At 40.7% G+C, this 15,162-nt stretch overlaps 1 long non-coding RNA gene across 1 annotated transcript in view; it reads right to left on the bottom strand.

Moving 5' to 3' along the window:
• The window catches only part of LOC138107996 (uncharacterized), a 63,922-nt gene extending 51,819 nt beyond the window's left edge, over nt 1–12,103 (bottom strand). The window contains exons 1-2 of the long non-coding RNA XR_011149819.1: nt 12,034–12,103; nt 11,903–11,958 (exon numbers count right to left, since the gene is read on the bottom strand). This is a non-coding gene — a long non-coding RNA (uncharacterized lncRNA). The remainder of the gene's footprint in view (nt 1–11,902; nt 11,959–12,033) is intronic.
• Between the last annotated feature and the right edge of the window lie 3,059 nt (nt 12,104–15,162).

Below are 15,162 nucleotides of genomic sequence, written 5' to 3'. Positions count from 1 at the left end.
ATTTCTTTAACCCACAAGTAAGGAATATCATTTTGATCTGTTTTAATTAAGAAATAGCATTTCCTGACTTTAATTATTTCTGAACTCTAGCTCTGTAATAGTACATCTATGCACTCCAAAGATATTCTATATCTTCATCTCTGGAAACTGCTTTGGTAGGAGCTGAAGAAATTTTAAGGACAGACTTTTGGCCCTTTTTTTCATAACCTATGATGTGCACGAATACCTCTGACCAAAAGCACCCAGAACTTCACAACGAAGAGATGCCAGTGCATGACTGCCCTCCCACCTCCCCATCTCACAACTTTCAGGAAACCCTTTGCTTTGCCTGCTCTCAGCACAAGACCTGCGCTGTAAGACAACGTTTACTCATTCTGGCACACGCATTGTATCACATTATCAGGTCAGAGTTGGAGTAGAAGCCTGAGGTGCATGCTGCTCATGCTTTACTTGTTTACCTGTACAGAACCTAGACCACACTTGGCTCTAAAACAGTCATGTGAAAAATCATCCATCAATGACAGAATGGGCAAAACTGCAGCAGTGCAAAAGGTCAATACCTCAGCATAACCTTAGGGCTGTCAGAGATCATTGCAACTTCAAAAGCATATTTTCGTGAAGAAACAAAGCAGAACCAATCCTTCAGTTTGGGCTTTTATGCTTTAAGGATCTTTATCTAAAATTCAAGCCACTACCCTAAGGACCAGTAAATATAGCAGCATATGTCCTTAGACAACCTGAGAACGATTAACAAGAGCTCTCTAAATAGTTATTTATTTTCTGAGATAGTTGTGTAATCTGCAATGATAACTTACTTCATCCTACAGGCTCATGAAACTCTTTACCCTGGCTGTATAATCTGAACGAAAAAGACCGTCTCATCTAGTGATTACAAGAAATAAATAAAAACCTTGCCACAGGAAGACGAGACGGCCCTTTTGGCTGTGTAACGTTGCCATCTAGTGATCATCTCCAGATGTTGCACGCGAGAGGTCCCACCCGTTGTCCTTAAATCTTCTGCCTTATCCTGAATCACCAGGGAACCTCACATCAGAAACTCCGTCCTGGACGGAAAAAGTCAGTCAAACTCTTTTGCAACAGTGTTCGAGAGACATCTTGTCTATATATACCATAAAATTATAGAATAGTTTGGGTTGGAAGGACCATTAAGGGCCATTTAGTCCAACACCCGTGCAGTGAGCAAGAGTATCTTCAACTAGATCAGATTGCTCAGAACTCCATGTAACTCGACTTTGAATGTTTCCAAGCATGGATGAGGCACCTACCACCTCTCTGGGCAACCTGTTCCAGCGTTTCACCACCCTACTCATCACAAAAAATTTCTTTGTGTCTAATCTAAATCAACCCTCTTTTAGTTTAAAACCATTACCCCCTCTCCTATTGCAACAGGCCCTGCAAAAACTTTGTTCCCCCAAAAAAAGTTTGTCCCATATATATCTATATATTCAGTGTAAACAGATACAAACAAAATGTTGGCTCCTAATCCATTGACCAAAACAGATTTTGTTTACCCTACTTAAGGGTCTAAGTTACTGGCGATCTATAAAGAGAGGGATAATAGAAGAAACTATTCTTCTATTGAAGAAGAGGGTAACTACTGGAAAAGAGAAAACTTGCTCCAATGCTTATTCCATATTCAGATTTGAAAACTCAGCAGATAATCATTAATTATTATTAACCTTGGCTAGGGAGCAGTTTTCCCACAACAGGAATAATACAGATACCCAAGACATTAAAAAGGGGGATGGGGAAGCAGTGGGCAATAATAAAAACAAACACCAAGTGAAGAAATACAGCCAGGGAAAACCTTTAAGGATGAAAGCACACCCAAATCCATTCAACATGGAGAGCTTTGAAATATTTGGCAGTGTCGGCAGCAGGCAGTCTGAGAGGCAATATTTGTGTGTCCTGGCTGTGTACCAGCATCACAGGATATTTTAAAAGGTAGATTCTCACAATGATTTTTACCCCCAGGTCTTCCTATGTCTGGCTTAGATGGTGGTCAATGGGAAAGATCGATGGAGTTTTGGAGACTCAAGAGAGGCCAGTCAAAAAATTTGCTGTTAATCTAAAACTCTGCTGTGCCTGTGCAAACAGCAGATTTAGATAACTTCAGAGGGAGAAAACAAAAGGAATCACCAACTTACTGCCCCCAGACACTGCCCCCTGTCAAATCCTAGGTTGCTGGCACCATTGCATTTTGTTTCAATAAAAATAAAAATAATAAAAATCAGGAAGAAAAAAAATCATGAAAATAATTCTAAAACTGAAGTGAAATAAAGCAGTTAGGTTTTACTATTGTTCTTCAGACAGGGTTCAAAATACGCTGGAAGGAGTCAGAATTAGAAAGGCCAAATTCTCAAAAGAAACAAATGAGTTGCAAGTCCAAATCATCAAAATAGAATGACTCAAGACAGAAAGGCATTAAGTGTACACAGTAGTACAATGAGATAGATAAAACAATGAGAAGCTGTTCACCTGATGTCTCGTTCATCTCGACTATTCGACAAGGCAATTACTGTCACATTTAGCACTTTCCTACGTATTTCAGGAGACAAGGTCTAATTTTTCATCCTTTTGAGGAAGCATCACACCAAAATGTCATGAGTAACTAATGAGCATTTTGTAAACACTCGGCAGAAAATCCATTTATAGGGCCAGTTGTGTGTGTATACAGGTCCTCCTATGAGGCTCCTAATTTGCTACCCTCCCCTCTCATAATCTGAGCACTTACAGTGAGAGCACAAATATTCTTAAGAATTAAATCAATACAAATCAAGAGCAAAATAATCTGTGGGGAAAAAAATCACCATCTATCTGCCTTTTTAACAAAGATGTACTGAAGAGATCTGTAATTATCACCTGAGAAAATGCACACTGCCCACAAAAGCCAAGCACTCTGAAGAAGACAGCACAGCAACAGCTGCAGATATTTATGTGCTTCTCTCTCCCTTTTAAGCATATATTTGCCATGAAAATTTTATCCAAACATGGACCATGAGCTGATGAGCTCCACCTTCTTGGCCTGGAGAAAGATGTTATTTAGGATAGACTTGATGAATTATCCTCCTTTACACATTTTTATGCTTCTCTGTTGGAATACTGTTCTGTTGATAGCATTTTTAGTTCAACTTCGATGTTGTAAGAGAAAGATTCAGAAAACTAGTAAGTGCTATTGGCTGAGGGCCTAATTCAAATATACAACAGAGATTGACTGCAATGTTTCTTACAGCTTTCTGTTCCTGAGCACAGCACTCAGTAGAACTGTTTTTCAACTGCATTTTATGTATTCTTACAGCTGAGTGGGTTCTTTCTTTCAAGCTGATTTTTCAGACAAACCAGGCCCATATATTGGATTCAACCCTTACTAAAATGCAACCAGAAAATAAAGACTGGAACTGAAGTCTGCCTTCTCCCAGCTACATACCTTAACCACTAAACCACAAACACAGATGCTCCAGACAGAACTTTAAAGCTTAAATACCAGGTTAAGCAGCAAAATTACCCTTTCTCTAGGTGTAATTAAAAAGAAATCAGTCACACAAAACTATTTTGTAAGGTATCTTCTACCATAGACCAACTCCATGAACACTTGCAGAATCAAGCAGCTCACAAGCCAGAGGCAAAAGAGAACTTTCATTCCTGTGCCTGCAGAGAGTTCAGACATCATTTAATACCCAAGGTGCTTCACTTGCCAAGAAATTTATCATCCCTAACATGTGAAGAGTTGGGGAACTTCAATCAAGCAAAGATGCCCCTTCATAAATTAGAAACCTCTAGGGTCTAAGCACTATCTAAACAAAACTCTTTGGGTCATAATTTAAGATTCAAGGACCTGAGTTTATCCTAAATCAAATGTCAAGCATATAAATTCCAACTTGCACTTGGTCTTGTTCCTACCATCTTTCCATACAATGAGCCTTGAGCTGCAAGGGAGGTTCCTAAACTCTGTGGGACTACTAATACAGTAACCACAGTCAGAGGTTTCAGTAGGAACACTCAGAGGGAGATGAAACTGGGACAACCCTGCAGCAACAGGAAAAGAAAACCATTCACATGCAAAATGTATTAATCTACAGCCACATCTGCAAAGATGCATGCCTCAAAATTGCTTCTCCTGCACTAACAAGCCTGCTGTGGAGATTGATAGAAAACTTGTGAGCCATCTTATTCTGTATCTGTTGCAGTGCTTTGCATGTTTTATGGCCATCCAGTAATACCCTTTTCTTTCTGTAATTGGTTCTGCTCAATACTTCACAACCATTTCTATTCTGTCTCTCTGGAGAGTTAAAAGGCTTTAGACTTTAACTCAGGAGAGAAATTAAACCTCTAATTAGACCAGGTGTGCCTAGAACTGCATTCCCCAGGAAATCTAAATAATTCTACCTTCATTTTACAAATTTATAAATCATTAGAATGCAAAACCTGTAAATAGGAATTAGTCAGGAGCTTAAAAATGTACTGAAACACCAGGAATGAGTGTATGCTTCCCACGCTGAAAACATCCCACGAAGCATTAAATTCCCGCTCCAAAGTTCACTGGAATTAGTGAAAAGAGACCCATAGGGGTTTGGATCAAGCCTGAAACCCTGCAGGCATACAGTGTTTAACCAGATAGAGCTGCCCTGGCTTGACAGAAACAGCTCAGGAGCTGCAGGTTAGCTCACCCAATGAGTTACACGAGCTTCCCAAGGCCCATGCAGAGGCTTTGCATAAAGGATGAAAGCACGAATAAAGCTGGACTGTGGTGCTAAGTGCCTCTGAACAAGAAACACTCTGCCTGAAGCTCAGAGAAAATTAAAGTGCAAAAGAAGAAACAATTTCCTTAAGGTCACATAGGAAAATCAGAATTACCATACATATCATCTGAATCCCGTTCTTGTGGCTCATCCCCTCCCTCTGAGCTCTGCCTGCTGCATGGGAAGGTTTAAAACTTCAACCAGCCTCCCTGCATAACACTATTGGTGCAGGGAAAAGCAAGTTTTCCTGAGTTAAACAGACATCAAACTCACTCTTTGCAACAAAGAAAAGGTTATGCTGATAGTTCTCCTGAGCAGACAGATCTGTGGAAGAAAAGGTTATCCTGATAGCTCTTCTGAGCAAATGGATCTGTGGAGAAAGGTTACCCACATGTGTATGGAAAAGTGCTCAAAGGGCAGGGCTGCTCAAATCTCAAAGGGCATTTCTTTGCTATTCACTGAATTGCTTGACCATCCAAGAAAAAAACACGGGTGAAAATCAAGTGAATGGCATTTATGGTTCATCCATGCTAATCTTTACGTGTGAAACAGGCTCACATTGGTCAGTTAAGCATCCACTGATTTTCTCCATCATGGAACAAGGGCTGGTACATCAGTAATTTAAAAAAACAAACAAACAAACAAACAAACAAAAAAAACAAAAAAAAAAAAAAAGAAAAAACAAACACCGAAAAACCCAACTAAATTCCACTTCCAAAAGGAAACAAACTTTTCTAACATTGGTTCTGAGCATATACTATTTTCCCTAGGACCTGTCTCTCCTCAACTTACTCATAAATCTTCCCCATGGAAAATTAGGCATAAAGGCTACAGGCACTGCAAAATACCAAAGCAAAAAATTATTAACAAAGGTGACTTCAAGAATCACATGACAGCTAAGGAGAAAACAAGTTTGACTTATAACAATCAAGGAAATACAGTTGATTAAAATGAGACTTGGATCCCAGTATTTTGGACAGATTTTGACCTGTACAAGAAAGGAAATACTGTTAAAAAACAGTTTTCAGTCTTCCATATCTCACTATTAATTCAAACAAACAGGAAAACAAATCTGTCATTGAAGACAGATTCCACATCCAAGTCTGAAGTAGCCCTTAGCTCCTCTTCTTGCATAACTTTAGCTAATGATACCACTTTTGCTCAATGGACCTAGTTTTTATTAAATGATGCACAGCACAGAGTCTGAGGCTATAGCCATGACACAATTCTAAAATTTCTTTCTTAGAAAAGAGTAATGACTGGAAATTGATGACATGTTGTTTATCTGGTTCAATTTTAAAGACAACTCAAAGCAGATATTTTCATTACTATCCATCACTTTCTGTATTAGTCACTGAGATTACTGCAGATGAAAGATAGCCTCTAGCCCACCTTTCTAGCTTATTACTCACAAGAGGGATCCTATTTATCTGAAAATAATGAATTTTTAAACTTTTCATAAGATAAGAGTAAGAGACTGGTCTAGTTGTATCTAATGATTTTTCACTCTCCAAATTACAAGATAAGATTCTGTAATTCAATTCTATCAAGCAGGTGGTGGCGGAGTGTTCTATAACACCACACAAGTCTTTGCATGATTCATGTGTAAAAGATTCCACACAGAGGGGTTCTCAAAATACTTAAAAAAAAAAAAAAAAAAAGAAATAGATATAGATATATGTATATATGAATATTTTGCTTTTTAGCAAGAATATGATCAGAATATTCCACTACAGTTACAAACACACACATTTGGAAAGTTGAGATAAGCCTCCTTCCTGAGCAGGAGGACCATGAGTGCAAGAATAGAGACTTTTGATTTGTGGACACTGAAATTGTAAGGAACCAGCTGTATCAGCTGAATGTTCACAAGTCCTTGGGGCCTGATGGAATTCATCCCAGAGTACCTGAGGAGCTAGTGAAGTTATGGCAGGACCACTCTCAATCGGGTACCAAAGGTCTTGGGAGTCTGGGGAGGTCCCTGCTGACTGAAGCTGGCCAATGTTATTCTAGTCTACAAAGAAGGATATGAAGGAAGACCCAGGGAACTACAGACCTGTTAGTATCAGCACCTGGAAAAATTATGAAGATTCTACTGGGTACTATTAAAGTAATTTGAAGAACAATGTAAAATCAGGCACAATTAACATGGGTTCACAAAGGAAAGTCTCATTTAACTCATCTGACACCTTCCTATGATAAGGTCACCTGCTCAGTGGATTAAGGGAAGATGGTGGATGCAATTTTTCTGCATTCTGGGGAGGCTTTTGATACTGCCCCTCACAGCATCTCTCTGGAGAAGCTGTCCAGCTGTGGGGTGAGCAGGTTCAGGGTGTGCTGGGTGAAGAACTGGCTGAAGGCAGAGCTCAGAGGGCTGTACTGATTGGGGCTACACCTGGCTGGCCACTGGTCACCTGGGGCTGCTGGCTGGCAGCAGCTCAGTCTGAGTCAGCAGGGTGTGCCCTGGCAGCCAGGAGGGCAAACTGCATCCTGGGGTGCTTCAAAAAGGGCATCATCAGCCAGTCAGAAAAGGTGATTGTCCCACTGAATTCAGCATTGGTGCAGCCTCACCTTGAGGCTGCACCTCTGGGCCCCACAATTTTAAGAAGGATGTGGAGGTCCTTGAATGCACCCAGAGGACAGCAAAGCCAGTGAAAGGACCAGAAGGAATGTTCCATGAGGAGCAGCTGAGGGCTTTGGGCTTGTCTAGTTTGGAGCAAAGGAGGCTGAGGGGTGACCTCACTGCTCTCCACAGCTTCCTGAGGAGGGGAGAGGGAGGTGCTGAGCTCTTCTGCTTGGTATCCAGTGATAGGAAACGTGGGAATGGTTCAAAGCTGTGCCAGGGGAGATTTAGACTGGACATTTGCAAGCATTTCTTTGCTGAGAGGGTGGCCAAACACTGTAACAGGCTTCCTAGAGAGGTGGCTGATGTCCCAAGCCTGCATTTAAAAAGCATTTGGAAAATGCCCTTAATAAGGTGCTTTAACTTGCCCAGCCCTGAATTGCTCAGGCAGTTGGACTAGATGCTTGTTGTAGGTACCTTGCAGCTGAAATAGTCTATTCTAAGATGACTGCAACACGGGTATATGATTTTAATTTACAAAATAAATTGATTAGGATCTCTATGCAAGCCTGAAGTTGTCTGAGGTTATGTGGTGTAGGGCTCAGGAACTGGCCATCTATCTGCCAAGCTGCACCCCAGTGGCCTTCTGAAGTTCCAGTGCTGGAAATTATCACCAAAACCCTGAGTGATCTCAACTGAAAGTGTTTCCAATACTTGTGCTACTAAAGCTTTTATTCTCTAAATAAAATCATGCAGCTATAAAAAAAAATTAGATAAGGGAAAAGGAGAGAAGGTCTGTACTGCTTTTTCTGTTGAAGGCATCTTACAATGGTGTTATTGAAGCTCAGACCCATTTGAAGGTTTCCATAAACTTTTAAGATAGCGAGCACATTCCATAACAGGCAACTTCAAAGTCACAATAAAACTGTGCTGACACAAAGAAAACTCCTTCAAGAACAGAGTGGGCATAAGTTACAACTGCTCATGCAGTACATGCACTGTTCTTGCACAACCACACAAAGCTTTTGAGGAGTGCTGCAAAAACAGCACAGCAGGGAATGATGCCACACAGAGAAATGCCCAGAGGCTGCCTGGGTGTACAACTCTTCAGTGCTACCCAGGAATATTTTGTGTTAGCATGAAACACACTGTCTACCTCCTGTGCTGTGGGCCCATAAGCCGTGATCTACTCTTGTTTGGAGAAGTCACATGGCACAGATGTAAGCACAACTGAGAAGGGCAGTCACTCATTTTAAGACCTCTGGCAGCATGCAATAAAGTGGCTTTTCCACAGAAGGCTGGCAGAAAGCAAACATGTCCTCAAGATATGTTCAAGAAAACATACAGGAAAACATGCTGCCAACTACTTGGATCAGGAACACCGCTTAACAAAGTCATGAGGCCAACAATTTTACAAGGGCCCACTGTGGGTTCTGTGGCTCTTCCTCTCAGTACATTTTAAAAATGTAAAAAACTCCTTTTATAGGTCATTATGAACTGCCTAGAAATATTGGACTTTAGTATGATTCCCTAAACCTTGACTATCATTTAAGGAGAAAAACAGTCCAAATTCAACCTCCTACACCTTTTCACTGTACCATAAATAGAGGTGTTATTCTTTTGAGTCAGACATCTCTGAGAGCTCAGTCATATAATGCACTGATGTAGAAGATACACCACCTACTTCATCTTGCTCAGCATTGTACATACAGGGAAACAACTCTGAATTTGACAGCCTCCTACTGGCAGCCCTTCAGTGTCTTCAAATTGCAGACCACACTAGAGATAAATAGAGAGGAAGAAGGCAAGGACTGACCCTGCAATCAAAATGAAGTTTGCAGCCTGGCATTAGCACTCTCTGAGAGTTCATTATAACCCACAGAATCCATATAAATGTATACTCACACATTTCCCATTTTTTAAATGCATAATCAAAAGTTTCTACTGCTCAATACTTCACCTCATGCCAGAAGCCAGGAGTACTTCACAAAGCAATTTGTGGTATTTGGGAGGGGGTTTTGTGCAGATCAATAAACACTAGAGTTCAGTTACGCTTAGTTTCAAAGGGTCAGAAAGCCTTCTACGTTTTTCCAGAAAATGAACTGTTCTTAGGATCTTTATCTTGTTCCAAAAAAATGTACCTCCCTCCATGCCTGTCACAAAACAAGGTTTTCATAATCCTTGACAATTGGCAGTATACACGAAGGTTATGTCAAAACTACATTTGAACTCCAAGAAATAGCTGACCCTTTAAACCACAGCAACAGCAAATACTTTTACAAAGCAATTGCATCAGCGATCTGAAGGGAAGAACCACCCATACCTGACTCAAGGAAGAATAATTAGAATTATATCAACTATAGAAAGAAACATAACTATATCAGAATTTTTTAAGTACCATACATCTGATCTTTAGGTCAATAAACTGTTATGGGTAAGACTGAAATTTCCATCAGGATGAAGCTCTCGCATGGGTCTTGTAAATTCCCCAGAACCTAGAGTAACCTAATGCCATGTGTAACCATGTAGGGGCAATTCCTATATTTCTGAAGGACAGCAAAAAATATCTTCTGAAGATAAACAACAGAAATATAAGTTTCTATTAAAATGTCCTAGGGTATATCACCGCGTCCCGCAGCCGTAGGGAGGAGGAGAGAAGATCCAGCAGGCAGGAATTGTGCAGCAAGATTGATTTATTTAATTATTTTACAAACTCTTTTATAGACTTTTTTCTTCATAGTCTAATTGGACAAAGGATCAGCCACCCCTTGGGGGTGATTGCCTAAAATCCTAAAACATCCATTGTCAAAATATTTTTCTACTATAGTATAAACAATGCTTCTCAAGGTTGCAGGTGTTTCATTGTTTACAGAACTCTGCTGCTATCTTCTGTGAAAAAGCCTCACGGACTTAGAAAATAGCAAGAAAACCCTTGCTAGCAGCATTTTTGTATCCACAGTTTCTCTCACCCTAAACATTAAGTCTCATGCAGTATTAGATTACAAGCAACAGAAAAAAGCTATGCAGGGTCTTCAGTAAAAAGATCAGTATAAGTCAAACTTATTTGATGAGCAGCTAATGCAAGGATGACTGAATGTAGGGCACACATTTTTGCTTTCCACTGTGGTTATGTAAGGAGGTATGAAAATCCTCACAGAAGGTCAGGCATTTGGTCCAGCATCTCGGCATTTTGTACAGCAGACTGGAGGAAAATGTTTTAGAATAATCCAGTTGAAGAAGGATGAGAGAATGAACTCTTTGCTTCTTTTTAGTTACATTTTAGTTTCACCTAAAGGTCTGAGAAGAAGCCCATAGCCACTGTGCCAAGCACTCTGCCGTTGTGGATGGGCCTCAGCCTGTGGAACTGGGTTCTCTTCCCCTCCATTCACCCTCATGAACATTCTGTGATGCTCCGTATGGAAGATGCTTGCACTAAAATATGTGTTATTTTACTAAATATCTCTGTTTACCAGGTAAGAGAAGTTCTCAGCCTAGCAATACCATGCACTGGCAGAGCTGGTCTCGACCAACTGGTGCCTGAATCCACATCCTAACTACGAACACCTCTTCTTAAAGTGAGCATGGTTAAAACTCTTGCATCTGCATTTCTCAGCTGGTCACATTATCAAAAACAGGACAGACCAATCCCAAATATAAGGGTATATACTCAGGTTTTAAGGCAATGAGAATTTGGACTTTTCCTAATTAGGGATCTGGGGGATTATATTTCAGGTAACATGTAGTGACCGCTTCCATCCTGAACCTGCCAGGACAGCTGCAGCCCACAAGGACAAAGGAGCCCAGAACAAAGGTGAAAAGGAGAAAAAGCAGTTTCAAGCTTTCAAGGGGCAGTCTGTGCAACAATCTCCTGAAGGACTTTGGAGCTCACCCACCTTAGAACAGTCATTTATCTGGAGGCAATATTCTATCACCCTTTGAGATCAAGGAGGTTGGCGGATAAAGGGTGAAGGAGGCCATGACTAATGGACCTAACCCAAACATCCTCATAATAGGAACATTCTTATGGAGCAGGGAGAACACCCATTAAGCCTACGGAGGAGCTGCAATTAAGCCTGTTCTCAAATGTTTGTCTGAATAGGGATTGATTTAAATAAGTGTTTTCCTTAAAACGAGAGCTTAAGCAGTAGAAAAATCAATAGAAGCATTTATCAGGAAAAGACAAAAATCAGTTACTTTTGATTCAAAATGAATACCATAGGAGAAACTAGGTTCAGAGTGCATCCTTCTGCTCAAGAAGAATTAGAATTTGTAGTGGAAAGTTGTGTAATATAATTGGCTAATTCTTAGCACCAGTCTTTCAACATCAATGAAAATCTCCCTACAAGTAAAATGTTATCAAATTTTATTAGCAGTTACACACACACACAAAAAAAAGTCAGTAAACTCTGTGCTAGAGATAACTGTTATTTAGCTGGTCAATAAACAGTAACTACAGCAGTTTCAGCTTTGTTTGGGGATTAATACAACTGATAATGAGAAGTTTACAAGACTGCAAAAATTGTTTTTTAACATACGCTTGTGTAAAAATGATAGTAACTATATTAGCACACCCACATACCTTGAATACACATGCAGCCTTGGAACAACATGCAACTTAAAGTGGGATGAAGTCCTCTGTAGCATAAACAGATTGGTGAAAAAATGCTGATAACCCAAATTGTTTTTACTACATTTTTAACTTGAGGATACCTCTCATTTCTTCTTCTTGCCCACTGTCTCCTTTTCCTCTTCTCCATCTTGCTAATCCCTTCAGTTATCCCTCCTGAAGTAACTGGCCGGAGGTGATTAACAAATCTTTGACACCTGCAGGTTGCAGCACTGGGGTAACCTCTTCAGCAGGCCTTCCCTAGAGGATCAGAGATGAGCATGGTTTGTGCTGTTGAATAGATTATCTGGAAAAAAACAGTGGGGAAAAAATGACACTTCAGAAGCTGAGAAATGACTGATGTTCCTAGATTTCCATGTAATACTGGAAAATTTTGGAGTTCTTTTATCTCTTCTGTCCAGAAGAGTTGCAGAGACAGCACAGGCTAGAAATGACACTGCAAACTAGAGATGAACCCACCCATTCTCCATCTGGGCACCAGTGGCAAAGTGCCATCAGAAGCAAACAAACCACTTCTTGTCCAAAACATGGGAAGGACATTGACCTGTTGGATGAGTCCAGAGGAGAGCCACCAAGTTGATCAGAGGACAGAGCACTTTCCCTATGAGAGAAGGCTGAGAGAATTGGGATTGTTCAGCCTGGAGCAGAGAAGGCTTCAGGGCAACCTAACTGCAGCTTTCCAGTCCTTGAAGGGAACTTACATGAAGGATGGGGCAAGACTATTTACAAGAGCATGAACTGACAAGATGAGGGGGAACGGGTTCAAACTGAAAGACAGTAGATTTAGATTAGATATTAGGGGAAAACTTTGTTACTGTGAGGGTGGTGAGGCACCGCACAGGTTGCCCAGTGCAGTGGTGGATGCACCATCCCTGGCAGTGTCCAAGACTGGGTGGGATGGAACTATGAGCAACCTGGTCTAGCTGAAAGCATCCCCTGCCCATGGCAGGGGGTTTGGAGCTAGCTGATCTTCAAGGTCCATTCCAACCCAAACCATTCTACAGTTCTATGGTTTTATGATTCTATGATTTTCCTATCTTTTCTGTGCTGCTTTAGGTGTGTCCATATTGGCACAGAACAGGTGGGACAAGGCAGTCACAAAAGCCATGCTATGCTTTCTTGCACATGCCAGAATGGACATCATCAGACAAGGATTGGGATACAACATAGGCAAGCCACCCCAGAGGCTAAAAGCTACAGAACAGTTGGACAAAGAGGTACAATCAGAACTGTGGGTTGTACAGAAATTTTTAGCAATCCTCAGATACCTTTTACCATCATTCATCTGTAGATATTGCTTTTTTTCAAATTGCTCCAGCCTCCTTTCTTTACATTTATCTCCCAGCAGTCCTGTTCCTAGTACTGACATACATGGAAATGATGGAGACAGGGTACTGCTCCCATATCCAGCAAAGTATAAGACAGACGGGCAAAAGAGTCTGCCCAAATGAATGTTACTATGGGAGCAGAAATTTCCACTTGATCTGAGAATCATATTGTTTTCATGCCTGTATGTCCATATATTTTCATTCTCCCATGCCAGAATCAGCAGATGGATATTTCCCAGTCTCCTTGAGGACCTCTGAGTTCATGTCATGCACCTCTGACATGTACCCATAGGATTGCTGTCCACACCAGGCACAGCAGCAGCAGCCATTTCCACTCGAGAAATACAGCACAATGCAGAGTTCAGTGATTAATGAATGTACTACTGCAAAGTGCAACAGACCAGTAATTTCCTTCCCTCCTTCTCAAGTTTAGTCCCTCAGCTCCCATCTCCCACTAGCATGTATGTTGGCCCAGTCAGTCACAGTCTCTCTGTCTTGCCTGATTAATTTTGACTGTGCAATAGTTTCAACAGGAGTCCACAACTTGGCACTTTTGTTCTGTCTTGGGAGACACAGGTTTGATCCCTCCATCTGCAGAAGGAATTAAAGTTAGGAATAAGATCTCACTATAAGGTCATTCCATAAGCATAAGAAGGGGACATCATCACTTTGTTGAAACAAAGAGAGAGGACTGGTCCCTGCTTCTTTCTTGTTTTGTGGGGTGGGGAAGAGCAAAAAAGGGGACACATCAATGTCTGACCTCAGGGCATTGAGACACTGAAATCCCCTGGGGATCTACCTAAAGGAACCTGAGACTGTATTTTAAGGAAAGCAATGTAAAGAACAAAACGAAAAGTCCAGTATGTTCCTCATATCCTGTAACCACTGGCAGTACCTAGATGTTGATGGCTTCATTCTCAGGATGAAATTACATACAACTAGAGAGACTTCACTGTCCCTCAGGATTTTCGCCATCGTTCAGCATCTCTCTCCTGTAATGCTGCAAAAAGATAATGGGCTTTTTCTTTTTCATCTGCACAGAGAAATGGGTTGTCACAATACAAATAGTAATCTGACATTTGCAGGGCAGGATCATGCCATGTTTTGCTGAAGGGCATTTTGATAGGTCTTTTCATATACTACTCTTGACTGAACCTGGTAATCAAACAGATGGAACAAAACGATTACTTACTGACTAAACCAGTGCCAGCCCCTCAGCAACCCAACTGTGTTCATATGGCACAACAAAACAGCACAAAGTTAATTCCCTCCTGTTCTCCTCAATAGAAAGAGACCTGGAGCATTTTCCAGGATACAGGGGAGAGCACTTAAGAGGTCAAACTCATCTCCAATACATTGGTGCCAGTGCCACAGCAGCAGCTGATTCTAAGGAGAGTATTCATCTGAGAACAGAATGTGGCACTGCTCTTTTCTTCTATTTAATTTCAGGTAACATTTATGGTCCACAGAAGGAAAAAAATAAGGGGTTTTTTGCTGTAACAATCCCCAACATCCAGCTATGCTCTCCAAAGGTAAATATAGGTCCAAACTTCCTCCCCAGCTTCAAACTAGTTCCTAAATAGAACATTAATTTTATTAAACTCTTATGCAAAAATTAGAAAAAGATGGCCCCAAAGACATCAAGCATATATCCCCATAAGACGGTTCACTCATATTTAAGGGGCCAAAAACACAAATCAATTTTACTGAATATATGGCCAATTATTCACAGCATCAGAATTAACATAATTAACATTATAATGGATTTCTTCAAAAGGGAACTAGTATAATAATTACACAAGGCATTCTAAATGGGAAATAAAGCCAACTACAAATTTCAGAGGTTATTTTATGCAAATACTGTCGCTGTAGTGTTCTGAGAAT

The sequence above is a fragment of the Aphelocoma coerulescens genome, chromosome 3 (genome assembly GCF_041296385.1).
Source record: "Aphelocoma coerulescens isolate FSJ_1873_10779 chromosome 3, UR_Acoe_1.0, whole genome shotgun sequence".
Classification (NCBI taxonomy): Eukaryota; Metazoa; Chordata; class Aves; order Passeriformes; family Corvidae; genus Aphelocoma; species Aphelocoma coerulescens.
The sequence above is the reverse complement of the archived record's forward strand: the minus strand, read 5'-3'. Positions and strand labels throughout refer to the sequence as shown.